Source organism: Spermophilus citellus, assembly GCF_964194105.1.
Source record: "Spermophilus citellus genome assembly, chromosome: 5".
Lineage (NCBI taxonomy): Eukaryota > Metazoa > Chordata > Mammalia > Rodentia > Sciuridae > Spermophilus > Spermophilus citellus.
Genome location: NC_138186.1, coordinates 162269004 through 162282747, shown reverse-complemented (window position 1 = coordinate 162282747; position 13744 = coordinate 162269004). Strand labels below are relative to the sequence as shown.

General features: G+C 34.4%; 1 protein-coding gene across 1 annotated transcript in view; it reads right to left on the bottom strand.

Moving 5' to 3' along the window:
* The window catches only part of TIAM2 (TIAM Rac1 associated GEF 2), a 320913-nt gene extending 317299 nt beyond the window's left edge, over window positions 1-3614 (bottom strand). Inside the window, 1 exon segment of the mRNA XM_081294660.1 lies at window positions 3497-3614. The gene's annotated coding sequence lies outside the window, so the exon portion shown is untranslated.
* Window positions 3615-13744: the final 10130 nt, after the last annotated feature.

Sequence of the window (13744 nt, the reverse complement as noted above, 5' to 3'; positions counted from 1 at the left end):
TTCTTTTCCAAATGAAGAAAATTAAGTTGGATTCACTTCCAGATCTGCTATCTTTACTAGTTAATGGACAAAAAATCTAAAATTCCATACTCTAAGAACCAATGTACAAACTTATTCAAATGCATCTGACTACTCAAATTTGACTAGCACACCTGAGGCTGAGGCCTCCGGAATGCCAGTTCAAGATAGAGGGTATTTTAGGAAAAGTTTTTATCCAAAACCACACAATAAAATGATACCCAGGCCTACATCCAAGTGAGTATAAACCCTAAGGGCCAACATGTTCACACAGTAATCAGGGCCATCTAAGGTCATTAGTCTCTAGTGCCCCAAAGGAAATGAAAACTGCATATGACTTGTAAAAAACTAAGAACACAAATCAAGCAAGGGAATATACTCACTGAAGAATAGTATAGCCATAATCAATTAAATTAACAAATTAAGTATTAAGCTATGGGTTAAAAAAAATACAACTCTGGGTCTATTTATCATCAGAAGTTACTAAATCATTTATTTTAGGGCCAAACATTAAGCAAATCAGATTTCACTGGACCTGTTCTAGTAAATTGGTTTCAGGCAAATTACAAAGTGGACTATTTATTGAGACCATTTTCACTTTTCCTAATATGAACAAAATGGATCAAAATATTTTAAGAGTACTTATTAAAAAGTTGGCAAGGCCATATGCATTAATTTCCATGATCCTATTTGGATCACAATTGATATTCATCTCTGGGCCCATTATTTCATAAACATGAAAGCCTAATATAAAGCTTTACTGTTTCATTCTAAAAAGAACCTGACTGTATTTAGGTGCTAAACAATGCTTTCTCTTTTCTTAAACAAATTTACATAAGTCTTTCACTAGTTTCATTTTTACTGGGAAGTAATACAAGAGTACCATCCTAATATTCCATTCTATTTTAAAATTCTTTTCAATTCTGTCCCTTTATAAAAATTTCTTCCTCCACAGTAGGGCAATGAAGATAAACTACTCAACTTTTTAAAAATAAGGTTTTACTATCCAAACTGGCTTCAAAGGTTATGTATTAGAATGTTTCCAATAATAATTTAAAACTATTTTCTCAATAAGGCTAAACTCACTCTAAAACAAATGGCAAAAGATATAATCTATTTAACATCTCCACTATGAATTCTTTTCCCTAGAGATGAAAATAAGCCTAGAGTAATAATTAGGGCATTGTGACATCTGTAAAATTAAGGACTTATAAATGTTACTGTGTTGCTATTTTTGTTTTAAAATACTTCAAAGAACTGAGGAACACAAACACTTGAATGGTTAATTACTTGAGTGTATTTCAAGTGGAAGGCGAGGAAGAATGGTGTTTCCCAAATCAAAGTTAACATATTACAATTCATACATCATCATCTTAAGAACTAAAATCTGTACATGACAAACCAAGGAGGTCACTGAAATAACTTAAGCACATAGTGTTACATGGCAAAATGTTCCAGGACCAAGAATGAAGAATAGGTTCCAGATCTAATGTGAAAACTGTGATTTACAATGGTTGCCTGGAGAAATATAGAAGACTTTGGGCTTAGGAGTGGAGAGTCCTGGGATAGATTCATGGTAATAGCCACAGTTAAGGGGTAAGGTACATGTATCTTTTGGGGGAGAGAGAAAATGTCAGCACACTGTCCATTTTTTTCACTAAAATTAGAATGTTGTAGCCAAGAAAATAAGAAATCCTAGTCCCACAGGTATTACAAAGTCAACTTTCCCTAGGCTCTGGGTTCTTCCCATTGTGCAACCACAGGAAAACAGTTCTCTCAAGTTCCTCCCTTCAGCCTTCAAAGATTCCTTAAAAAAGATGAAACCTGTAAGATTGAGACAATTTGGGAAAACCAGAAAGAGTCAGGGACTCAACTGTTCTGTTACAGAGGCAAATTACAGTGTTTTATTATACTGTGTCTAGAAAGCAGAAGAGTGTAGAATGGAAACTATTGAGAATGCCACTAATTCTCATTTTCTAGAATAAGCTGTAGCAGAGGACCCAAGGGAATGCACGGGCAGCGTGGTCAGGAGCACCGAAGAAGTTTCCTTCCCAGGTTAACTCCCCAAACCCAATAAATGCCTAGAGCTAAAATTTCTTTATTTTTTATTTATTATCCCAAGAAGTCTTCTGCTTCATATTCTTTATATATGAAGCCAACCATATTATCTTTTCTCATGAATCAACCTTACCCATACTAGCTCACTGAAATTAAATACTTCACTTTATATTCATCAGTTTGACAAAAATCTAAAAATATAAAAATAGTGATTAATAATTTCTAGATTATTTCCTAGAATAGCCATAAAATAGGCTTTTCCAAAAAGAATTTTAAAAATAGAAGAAAGATTTGTTCTTGAATATGAGGCTATAAAATGATTCAAGGCCACCATCAGGCTGAATGTCTGTCCACTGTGGCATGGCTCTCACCCATCCTCATAGCTCTGTCCTTTCTCAGAAGTCTTGGACAGCCTCAGTTAATCTCTCAACTCTTTGAATTAACTGGTTCAAAGAAAGAAGTTGAGGCAGCTGGGTGCAGTGGCACATGCCTATAATCTGAGTGACTCAGGAGCCTCCAAGCAGGAAGATCCCAACCAAGTTCAAGGTCAGCCTGGGCAACTGAGACTGTCTTCCAATAAGGGGTGGGGGGAGAAAGAAAAAAAAATGGAAGCAAACAAGCAAATTAAAGTTAATCCACAAAATGAACCACAGTTCTGATGCTATTCAAAGCACTACACAGCTACACAACAATGGAGGGTGGTGGGCGAGGAGTAGTGGTGCTTGAACCCAGGGGTGCTTTACCACTGAGCTACATTACATTACTTCCCCAGCTCTTTTTACTGTTTATTTTGAGATGGGATATTGCTAAGTTTATTAGGATCTTGCTAAGCTGCTGAGGCTAACCTCAAATTTGTGATCCTTCTGCTGCTGAGATAACAGGCATGTGCCACTAATTTTAGACACTAGTGTACTAGACACTAATTTTAAAGACCACTGGTAGGTTATAATAAATCAGATTAATCAATGACTCAAAAGTAATTTAATGCTAATGCTTTTACAACGTAGTTATCAGTAGCACCACTACATTGAAAATTACACTCAGTTCTTGTTTGTTCTCCTTCTCTATGCTTAGTGCACATGTAGTCTTAATTTCTGGTTACTGGAGCATTTAAAGCAGCCATTTATCTAATGAAAACTAAGTTGGTCCTGATTAGAAAATATCAGGCCTCAAAGTTCTAAGTCCTAACAAGTTTCATAAACCAATGTGAGATATGCAGAGAAAGAAAATATACTTGTTCTGTATGATTCCCATGAATATTCAAGGGACAAGCATAAAGAAATGAAAAAATATGTGTACATACACATTTCCATTATGAGTTACATTAGATTATTAGAAACTATTTAGGAATGTTAAACTAAAAATATAAAGGGCCAAGACAGAATCAAAGATACTCAATGAGCAATAGGAAAGTATTTACCTGCTCAACCATACCCAGCCAGAATAAATGCTCTGTGCTCCATGCCTGAGTGGGTATTTGACACCAACCAACAAAAGGTAGGGCTCCATAATCACTTTATCCACCAGACAAGCAATTTGAAGCTACAAAAAAGGAACGAGGAGTGGTCTAAACTATTTAGAACAAAAGGAAAACAACAACAACAACAACAACAAAAACTACCTGAAAGGACTTAATAACTAATCACAAGTGTTATCTCATTCAATCTTCTAGAACTAGAAATCATAATTGTACAAGACCTGGTTATACTAATAAAATCACTTCTGATGTATGGAGGTTTAGATAAGAACCCGGGCCAAACTTGCCCACAACCTTTGGATCACTAGAGTACTGCTGAGATAACAGGCATGTGCCACTGTGGCTGAGCCTAAAAAGCTAGTCTTCACTCCCATAGTTTGTCAGTTTTGCCACAGAAGATCCTCCATCAGAGTTGTCTCTTAATTCATGAACATTCCCATATACCTTTCTCTAACCATCAGCCAAACAATTGTTTGGGGAATAAGCAAGCCTTTTGAAAACTGATTCTAAGAAATTCCTCTCACTCTACACTGATTAAACTGTTCATTATCAATTTTCCTTGCCCAGAGTATAAAGGTTTTGAATTATGAATTCTGAGCAGGTAAATTATGCACTTAATTCTTTCCATTTAGTCCTCCATCTATAGCTTTATTCCAACATGTAAACTTAAAATAACCAATGTAGCAAAGAAAAATTAGAGCCTGTAGCAGTTCTTTAAGGGACTGCTCCACTTCAAATTTGACTTAATATCTGAAGATAACATTTTTACATTATCCCCTACCCCGAAGAATCCAGCTGTTTTTCTTTTTTATAAAGCTCTGATAAAATAATTAAAAGTACAGACAGTGATCACTATTGTGGGATTTTGTGACTTCCAGTAGGGCCAAGATCTTTACTATGATTCCTGTGAATATTCAAGAACAATCATAAAGAAATGAAAAATCTACGAAGTTTTCTGAAAATTTTACTTTGGGATAAACTGGCTCTAAATATGCTTTTCAATATCTCTGTATGATAAGAGGAGGCAATGAAAACACTTTTAAATGATTTCTCTAAATGTGGTTTCCATACAATAGATTGAGTCAGAGGTAATTTAAGGAAGTGGTTATTTAATTTCAATGATTAACAACTTCAGCATTAACATAATTATGGGAAAAGTCTCTTTTTTAAAAAAATAATCAGGAAAAAAGCATACTTGAAAATCTTTATTTTCTATTTCATTCATAAAAAAAAAAACCATCAGTGGCATACACCTACAATCCCAGTGATTCAGGAGGCTGAGGCAGGAGGACTGAGTTCAAAGCAAACCTCAGGAATTTCAACCTCAGGAATTTGGTGAAGCCCTAAGCAACTTAGTGAGAAAAAAAAAAAAAAAGGCTGGGGATGTGGCTTAGTGGGTAAGCACCCTGGGTTCAATCCCCAGTACTCCAAAAAACAATAATAAAAAAAAACTATTTAACCGACTAAATTGTTACTTTCTACACATATTTAAACAATTAACCAAAGGAAGTTTCCTCATCACTCTTTCTACAATGAGATCTCAGCAGTCTCTCCATGATAGTCCACCACTTGGGAGAGTGGGATGCCTGCCCACAGCTGTAACTGATTCAAAGGTACAGAAAGCTGGTAGAAACCTGTAACTCCACCCCCGCTCAACATACTTTGGGTTCTAATATTCATGATCTGCACCTTAATTATTTGCAATTAATACAGGACACTAATATGACTTGCACATTCTCAATGTCTTTACTGGCCATAATAGACACCTATATGGTACTATGTGCCAAGCACTGTGCATAGGTACAGTGCTCTTCAAATACCAGGAGAAATCTCAATTCAAATTACTGTAAAAGTGGGGCTGGGGATGTGGCTCAAGCGGTAGCGCACTCGCCTGGCATGCGTGCGGCCCGGGTTCGATCCTCAGCACCACATACAAACAAAGATGTTGTGTCCGCCGATAACTGAAAAATAAATATTGAAATTCTCTCTCCCCTCTCTCTCACTCTCAAAAAAAACATAATTTAAAAAAAAATTACTGTAAAAGTTATAGGTATTATTAAAGACACCTATTTAGGAAGAACACATATATCTTGGATTTCAGTCAGACACAAAGCTGTTTTTACTTCATTGGATTTTGCTAGTAAATTCTATGAAAAAATAAATGTATTAAGGTTATACACACATAAAACATTGAAAAATCTGGTAAACAAAAAACTCTTCTGTGATACACCAATGGAATATCAAAGTGATCCCTATGTAACTCTAAAGAGGATCTTTTAAGGATCAGAAAAAACTGAAAATACTGACATTGTTTTTGTTGTTTGTGGTCCAGGGGATTGAACGCAGGGCACTCAGCTACTTGCACTGTCCGCAGCCTTTTATTTAAATAGGGTGCTAAACTGCTGAGCCTGGCCTCAAACTTGAGTTCCTTCTGCCTCAGCCTTGCTGAGATTACAGGCATATGTCAATGTGCCAGGATTGTCAGTTTTTTTTCAAAATCATGACATACAGAAGTAAAATGGAGAGACCCAGCACCACACATTTTCAGAGCAGCTGGACTGAATGAAGTCTCAGAAACATCCAGCTTTATGCACCAGCATTTTTTTCTTTTTTTGGTGGTGGGGCTGGGGACTGAATTTGCATGTTAGGCAAGTACTCTGGCCCTGAGCTACACCCCTGGCTCATTATGTACTTTTTAATGGAAGAATAACTCGCATTAACCAGATTTACTTTATATAACGTGAATATACTGGATTTCCTTTGAAAAAAATTATTCACAAAGAAACATCAAAGTACAGACATCACAAATTCATCTAAGAAGTACGCAGTGCTGCCTATTATGTCTCATGGTTTATGATTTTTATTTTTTGAATTTAAATTTGGTTGTTGTAACACCAAAACTAATTTAAAACTGAAGCTCTATAAAAGATTTAGCTTTGTCATTCTAAAATGTACCTCCTCCTTCCACTCCGTTTGAAGATGTTCAGGTCAATTTATTCAGATCCTAAGACGGTTATACCATTTATTCATAGGTTATTATGGGCGGCTGTGTCCTCTCAAAATATAAGTAGAAGTCCTTACTCCAAGTACCTCAGAAGGCATGTTTTATTTAGAAACAGGGTTGTTGTAGATACAATTAGTTAACTAGGATGGGCTTTTAACTCAATATAACCGATAGCCTCTTAAGAAGAGGAAAACTTGGACACAGACATGCACGGAGGAAAGATGAAGAAGGCAAGCGAAGAAAGACGGCCAAATGACGATGAAGGCAGATGCTGGAGTGGTTTATCTATGACACCAAGGTTGGTTGACAGCAGCCGGAAGTTTGGAAGAGGCAAGGAAGGATTCTTCTCTACAGCCTTCAGAGAGAGCAGGGCTCAGCTGACACCTTGATTTCGGATTCCTAAGTCTCTAGAACTGTGAGAGAATAAATTCCTGTTGTGTTAAGCTACCCAATTTTTTGTGCTGTTTCAGCATTCCCAAGATAGTAATCGAACAGATCATACATTAACATCTACCTTCCTGAAAGAGCATCTCAAGTAAAGCATAGCTCTGAAGTCAGAAAAACCTGATCAGAGGCCCTGTGCAAATCAAGAGCTGTGGATCACGAACACCTCTGAGTTTGCTTCTTCATCTGTAAAGAAGAGATAGCAAAGCCTACCAAAGAGGTTTTCTGAAAAGCAAGAAATTATGCAGAATGCCTGCTACAAAGAGTTTAAAATGCTGGTCTCTCCACAAACCCTTCTCTGTCGTAATGAGAATGCATTTTAATTTACAATCATGGACTACTGGGCTAGCAATTCAGAAAGTAATATATTCAAAAAAAGGTCTACAATTAAAATATTATTAAATAAGCTTTCTTAAAAATACTGTCCTAGATAGGGACTAGGATAGATACTGTCCTAGTTTTTGCCACTGAAAAACAATGAGTCCTTACCTCAGTCTAACCACAGTGATGTATTAAATTCTACCCTCTACTATCTAATGGGCTGAGAGCAATTAACCACAGCAGGGAAGGTCTATTCTTAAATAGCAGCTATCCTTTATACTTCCAAAATTATTTTAATACAAGTATTCTGATTATAAACAAATACTTGAAGTATTTTTTCATCATGAGTACACTTATTATCCAACATTTTATTTTATATAACAAGCAAATAATAAACTTTGACAAGATTAGCAGCAATATCAAGTTTATCCATAAATTTAATAAGCATGTCCCCCTGAGGTGTACACTGGGTAGTGACACGGCCACAATGTTCAGAATCATTGGCTCAAGGCATCAAAGGCCAGCACCATGGCATGCTTTGGATTATAACTTATATGAATCTAAGTTTAATGACTTAAAGAAAACCTAAAACCAAATTATATATTCTAATAAGGTAAAACAACTGCAAACTAATGGCAGAAAACACCAACATTAAATGCTATAGATAAAGGTAACTTCACACATTTAATTGAAGTCAATGGAGTACTCCTAACCTAGTTTTATGCACAAGAAAGCACTAAGTTTTAGTTATACAGACAACATATGTTAAATTTTATAAAACAGACACCTAAAGCACATTCTGAAATATACATTTGCAAGCAACCACTAATGCTTCACAAAGCATTTCAAAGGGCAAAAGAAGGGTTTGGAAATTTTATTTATTTGTGAGAAAGTTTTCAAAAGGAAATCTTACGAACATGAGTCGACATAAACATACCTCCAAAATAGTTACTGAGAAAGTTCAAAATATGATGGCATGGCATAACATTAAAAAAATCATGAAAATAGAATCTAGCATGAGTATTTCATGATAGGAAATATAACATGATGCACACCTGTAACAATGAAAACAGAACTTCAGTGTTTCAATGCAGCCATAAATTTGTAAGGATAAGCCTGGGTGGGCTGTTTATATTTTTCTGTGGAACTACTATGTGGCAAGCCTCAGCCACATGTCAGGCACTTTGTGAGGTGGTACACTCTAGTTTCTGAATCTGGTACAACAGGGTTTCAAGCTGTACTTGAATATTTACAAGTTATAAGACTTTGGGAAGTTACTTAAATCTGGGACTTAGATTTCTCTTAAGTAAAATGATCTTAAAATAATAACTACCTCACAGTATGGTCATGAGTATTATTATATAAATAAAACAATTATGCCAGTTCCTGTCATATAGTGTATGCTGACTAAATATTAGCTACTATTATCTTTACTAATAAAAATTGTGACTCTACAGACTAGCTATTAAAAAATAACGATTAGTGCTTGGAAACTTGTCCAAAGACATATAGCTAGCAATTGCTCAAGGTAGTTTTAAAAAAAACCAAGGACAAAAAAAGGCTTCTTATCTTAACTCTTCCAATAGTTATTTTTTTCTTTCTGTTTCCCTTAATTCTCTTCAACTGGTCATTTACAGAAGAGAAAATTTATTTCATAAGCTCAAAGTATTTAAATGCTGGAAATAACCTTAAAAATCACCCAGTAAAGGACCAGCAAACTATTTTCAATGCAATTAACAAATTAATTGATCTCTACCTATAATGATTAATCAAAAAGGGCACTGAGTGCTATAATTAGGATTTGGGAACCTAATTCTGAGAAAGACAGCAAAACAAAAGTGATAGGTGAGGAAATGAAGAGACAAAGAACATAGAAAGTGTTACAAGTGTTACAATCAGCATTCTGTATCCATAGGTCCCACATGTGCAGATTCAAACAACTTCAGGTATAATAACTAAATACCCAGCATTTATGTTGTGTTAGGTATTAGAAGTAATCTAGAAAGACTTAAAGATTATGGAAGGATATGCAAAGATGGTATGCAAATATTATGCCATTTTATATAAGAGACTGGGAATCTGCAGATTTTGGTATTTGAAGGCACTGTCCTGGGATCAATTCCCTGTGAACACAAGAGACAACTGTATACTCAATTTTAACTATCTATTAAGCTTCATGCAAAAGTACTCTCAATTTACTATCTGAAGCATCTAACATCTTTAATACAATAAAAAGTTAGTCCACTAGCACCTTTCTCTTTGTTTATATACTACACATGCACACATGCATATACAGTCTTTTGTTCTGTATCTTGAATAATTTTTACAACAAGGCAGAGTAATCTTAAGTGTCTACAAGGGATGAAGAGCTTGATGAAAAGGGAGGGAATTAAGTGGAGGGAAGAAAAATGAGCAAATCTTCCACACCAACTAACAACCTGATTTGCATTAGTTTTTGATATGCAACTTACACTGAAGTAGTCTAATTAATAATACTACTTCTTGATCCCTGATAAATCTTAACTCTCACAATTTTGCCCCCAAACTTGCTTTTACTTCTAATCAAAACTTTCTCTGAGGTACCCTATGAAACAGGTCCACTTGAGTCAAAAAAGCACTTCGTACAAACCTATCTCATAAGTTTCCTTCCTCTTCTTGATATAGTAGTTCATTAATGTTTAAATTTTAACCATCTATAAGTGACCTGTCAACATCAATTGCCACGATTAACTGTTAACACAAAAATAATTCTATATAACCAAAATATTTTAATTTTTAAAAATTTTTAGAATCTTAGGGGCTGGGGATGTGGCTCAAGCGGTAGTGCGCTCGCCTGGCATGCGTGCGGCCCGGGTTCGATCCTCAGCACCACATACCAACAAAGATGTTGTGTCCGCCGAGAACTAAAATAAAATATAAACAAATAAATTCTCTCTTTAAAAAAAAAAAAAATTTAGAATCTTAAATATATGATATAATAAATATTTACTTATTTTAATATATCTAAAATGGCAGTATGTGGTGAGCTTAAAAAAATACACCCTGAAAATGTGCATATGTATACAATTTATATTTGTAATGTTACCACAGAAGAGTCTGTATTATAAGTCTGTGATAACTGGCCTCTGCCCAATATTCAAAAAATTCCACAAATGAGTCTGTCATACGTTGTTGAGAATCACAGAGAAAGCCCACTTCAAACTGCTTTCAATATGAGTGTCCTTACTTAAAGTATGACCCCTACATGCACCAAAAGAAAGCTATCTTTTTCTAGCTTCAGCAGTTTCGTTGGATCAAAGTATCATTTTTGGTATTAAAAATGACAATAACCAAATCTTTTTACTTTAGAAGTGAAAAATGAAAATTTTAGTTCCTACAACTTTAGTTTAAAAGATGCTTTATATAAAACCACGTCAGTAAACAATTAAGGAAACATTTGTAATTCTCTGCCACACTGTAGCATCTATGATTACTTAATATAATTCAAGGACTGGGTTGTGGCTCGGTGGTAGAGCACTTGCCTAGCACATGTGAAGCACTGGGTTCAATCCTCAGTGTCACACAAAAACTAAATAAAAGTATTGTGTCCTTTTAAAAAACAAAAGATAATTCAATGTTTTATTTTTCCTATCTTAGCAGTGAATGGGTACTTGTTCTCCTTTCTGAAATAGGCAGATAAAATATTTAAAAAGAGAAAAATGTTAGTCTTTTTTCTTTGAAAGTCAAAAGGCCACTTTTAATATAGCACCCAATAAATACTACTCTACTAATATGAAGGCACACAAGGTATATCCAATTAGTTTTAATTGAATATAAAATTTCCTGTCATTTAAGGCTGTACCCATCTAAAATACATGCAGTGAGGAAAAACACTAAAATATTCTCTAAATCACTTAATAGTATGGATGTGTGTATGAAAGTTTAAATGGGTAGGAAATTTACCCAAATTCATTTAATAATAGTAATACTCATACATTCTCACTAAACTGAATGTCTATTTCAATAATAAATTAGATTTATTTGATACCATCATTATTTTTATACTTCAACATCTTTGAATTAGTGATGTATTTTACAACTACTGGCATGTCTTATCAAAAGCAATTTCTGTTTCTAAATGGTGCTTCCAATGAAATACAAAGCACTTTTCCAAATTAAAAAAGGTAGCTTCTTTTTAAATGTAAAACCACTGCCCTCAAAAAGTTCTAAATGTGTGGTTCTATAAAATATAACCTTTTATATAAAAGTAAAAATGGCAAATTTAACGAAGTGACTAAATTCACTGCTTTGGTAAGAATACAATCGCTTAAATAATAGATTTTATCAATGAAATATATCAGACCACTTTCAAAGTTTTAAAGAAATAATTTCATACTACTATCTTTCAAAGTATTTCTCCACCCCCATATTGAAACAAAATTAGAACAGAGCATGTACCCATAATATGATGCAGATAAAGACAACATTGCTATTTCTATTTACAGTATGAAAGATCAAATACAGTATATACATTTAAGCTAAGTAGAGAAGCCCATGTTTAACGAAATGTTTAGAGACATTAAAATATTTTAAAACTACCTACTTGGTTTACTAATACTGACAAAGTCACATCACTCTAACATGTCACATATTAAAATGCTATGTGGGGCTAGGGGCGTTGCTCAGTGCTAGAATGCAAGGTTAGCAGGCACAAACCCTAGTCTCACCCCCAGCACAGAACAAACCACCACTACAAAATTCAGGATCTAAAGTAGTTACTTCCTGCAGCACCTGAAACCACTGTTATTAAAACAGCTATGTTACTCCTAACATTCTTCTAATAGTTAGCATTCTTGTGAAAGAACTGTGAGCAAAAGAAGCAGATCATAATTTCCTTCTAGCTATTTAAAAAGAGCATTTTCAAACATTTCCTAGGTTGGTTTCAAGATATAGTACTGCCAATTGATTAGGTAACTTTCACCTTCAGAACCTTCAAACCAGCTTAACACTTGAACTTATTTTGTTTTCAAGTTCCCACATGGAGGTGTAACAGTGATGAAAAGTCTGGGATCCATAAACACTAGGAAGCTTCACATTTTTCATAATTACTTAATTCAACTCAATGTCACTTAATTTTAATCATGGTAAATGCAACTCAAGTAGGTGAAAAGAAATTCCACTCAATATTATTTCCTTAAGGACCAGGCCAATGTTTTCTAACATTAAAACTTTGCACCAATATCGTAGTTCTTCCTCACTACCCTAAGGAAATTATCTCGAACTAACTCCAAATTACTCACTTAATTACCATGGAAATAAACAAAGTAAACAGTATTTAAACATTTCTACTCTCAACTACTTTTTCAGAAAGTAAAATAGATAATGTACTATCTCTAGTCAAGACACCTTGTAAAAAAGAGATTTTATTTTTGGCCAGAAATCTTAAAGTTATCTTATGCACCTCTAGATTATCAGAGGTAAGGAAAACCAATCCAATTTTAATGGCTGGTGTGCTCTATCATTTTTGAAGGCTTGACAAACATATCTTAAGTACTTCTGATAAGCAAATAGTTGTTCAAAATGCACAGCAAAGAAAATGACTATACATAGAACCAAATGAAAGCCTTCCATTAAAAACTAAAAAACATCAAAGGGTTTTTAAGTATGTATATAAATAGCAAATAAATGAAACATAAAAGCAAAACCAAACAGGAAACCAACCCCAAATTTTTCTCCTGTTCAGTTTACCTGGGAGGCTAATCCCAAAAGTGTTACCCAGAGCCTACCAAATGTATGACGGACACTTTGTTCTTGGTATACAAATTAGTATCTTAAAAGTCCACCAACACCACTATATCTATCTATATATACATACATTTTCTTCAATTAAGTAATTCATGTCAGGCACATGAATTAAGAAAGTCTTTAGTGCTACTACTAATCTATGCAGAATACCAAATACAGTGTGAAACAAAGCAATGCAAGCATTTGTGTGAAATATGGCTCCAAGCTAAATCTGGCTTCACTTAGCTATGTTAAAAAAGAACTGCCACCCTGCCACTGTATTTCTTTATAATACTTCTTATTTTATCTTCATAAAGACTAAAAACAATAAGCAGTAACTATGAGCAAATCTGCCAAACTTTTCCAATTTTCTATCAGATTTTAAAGAACATTTCATTACCTAAACTCTTCTTCACTTTCTCTGTATGTACATGAAGACCAACATACAGAGAAAAAGAAAAAAACTATGACTTACACAGTAAACATACACGGATGTTGCATACATACTATATGAGACTGCATGATTTTAATAACAAAGTAAATGCTTTTTCTACCACACAGTTCTTTGATGTTGTTATAAGAATAATAGAAAATTTTCACAACTAAGCACATGCTTCTAATGATTCAGAGTCTTAAGAATTTGTAGGTTAAAAAAATAC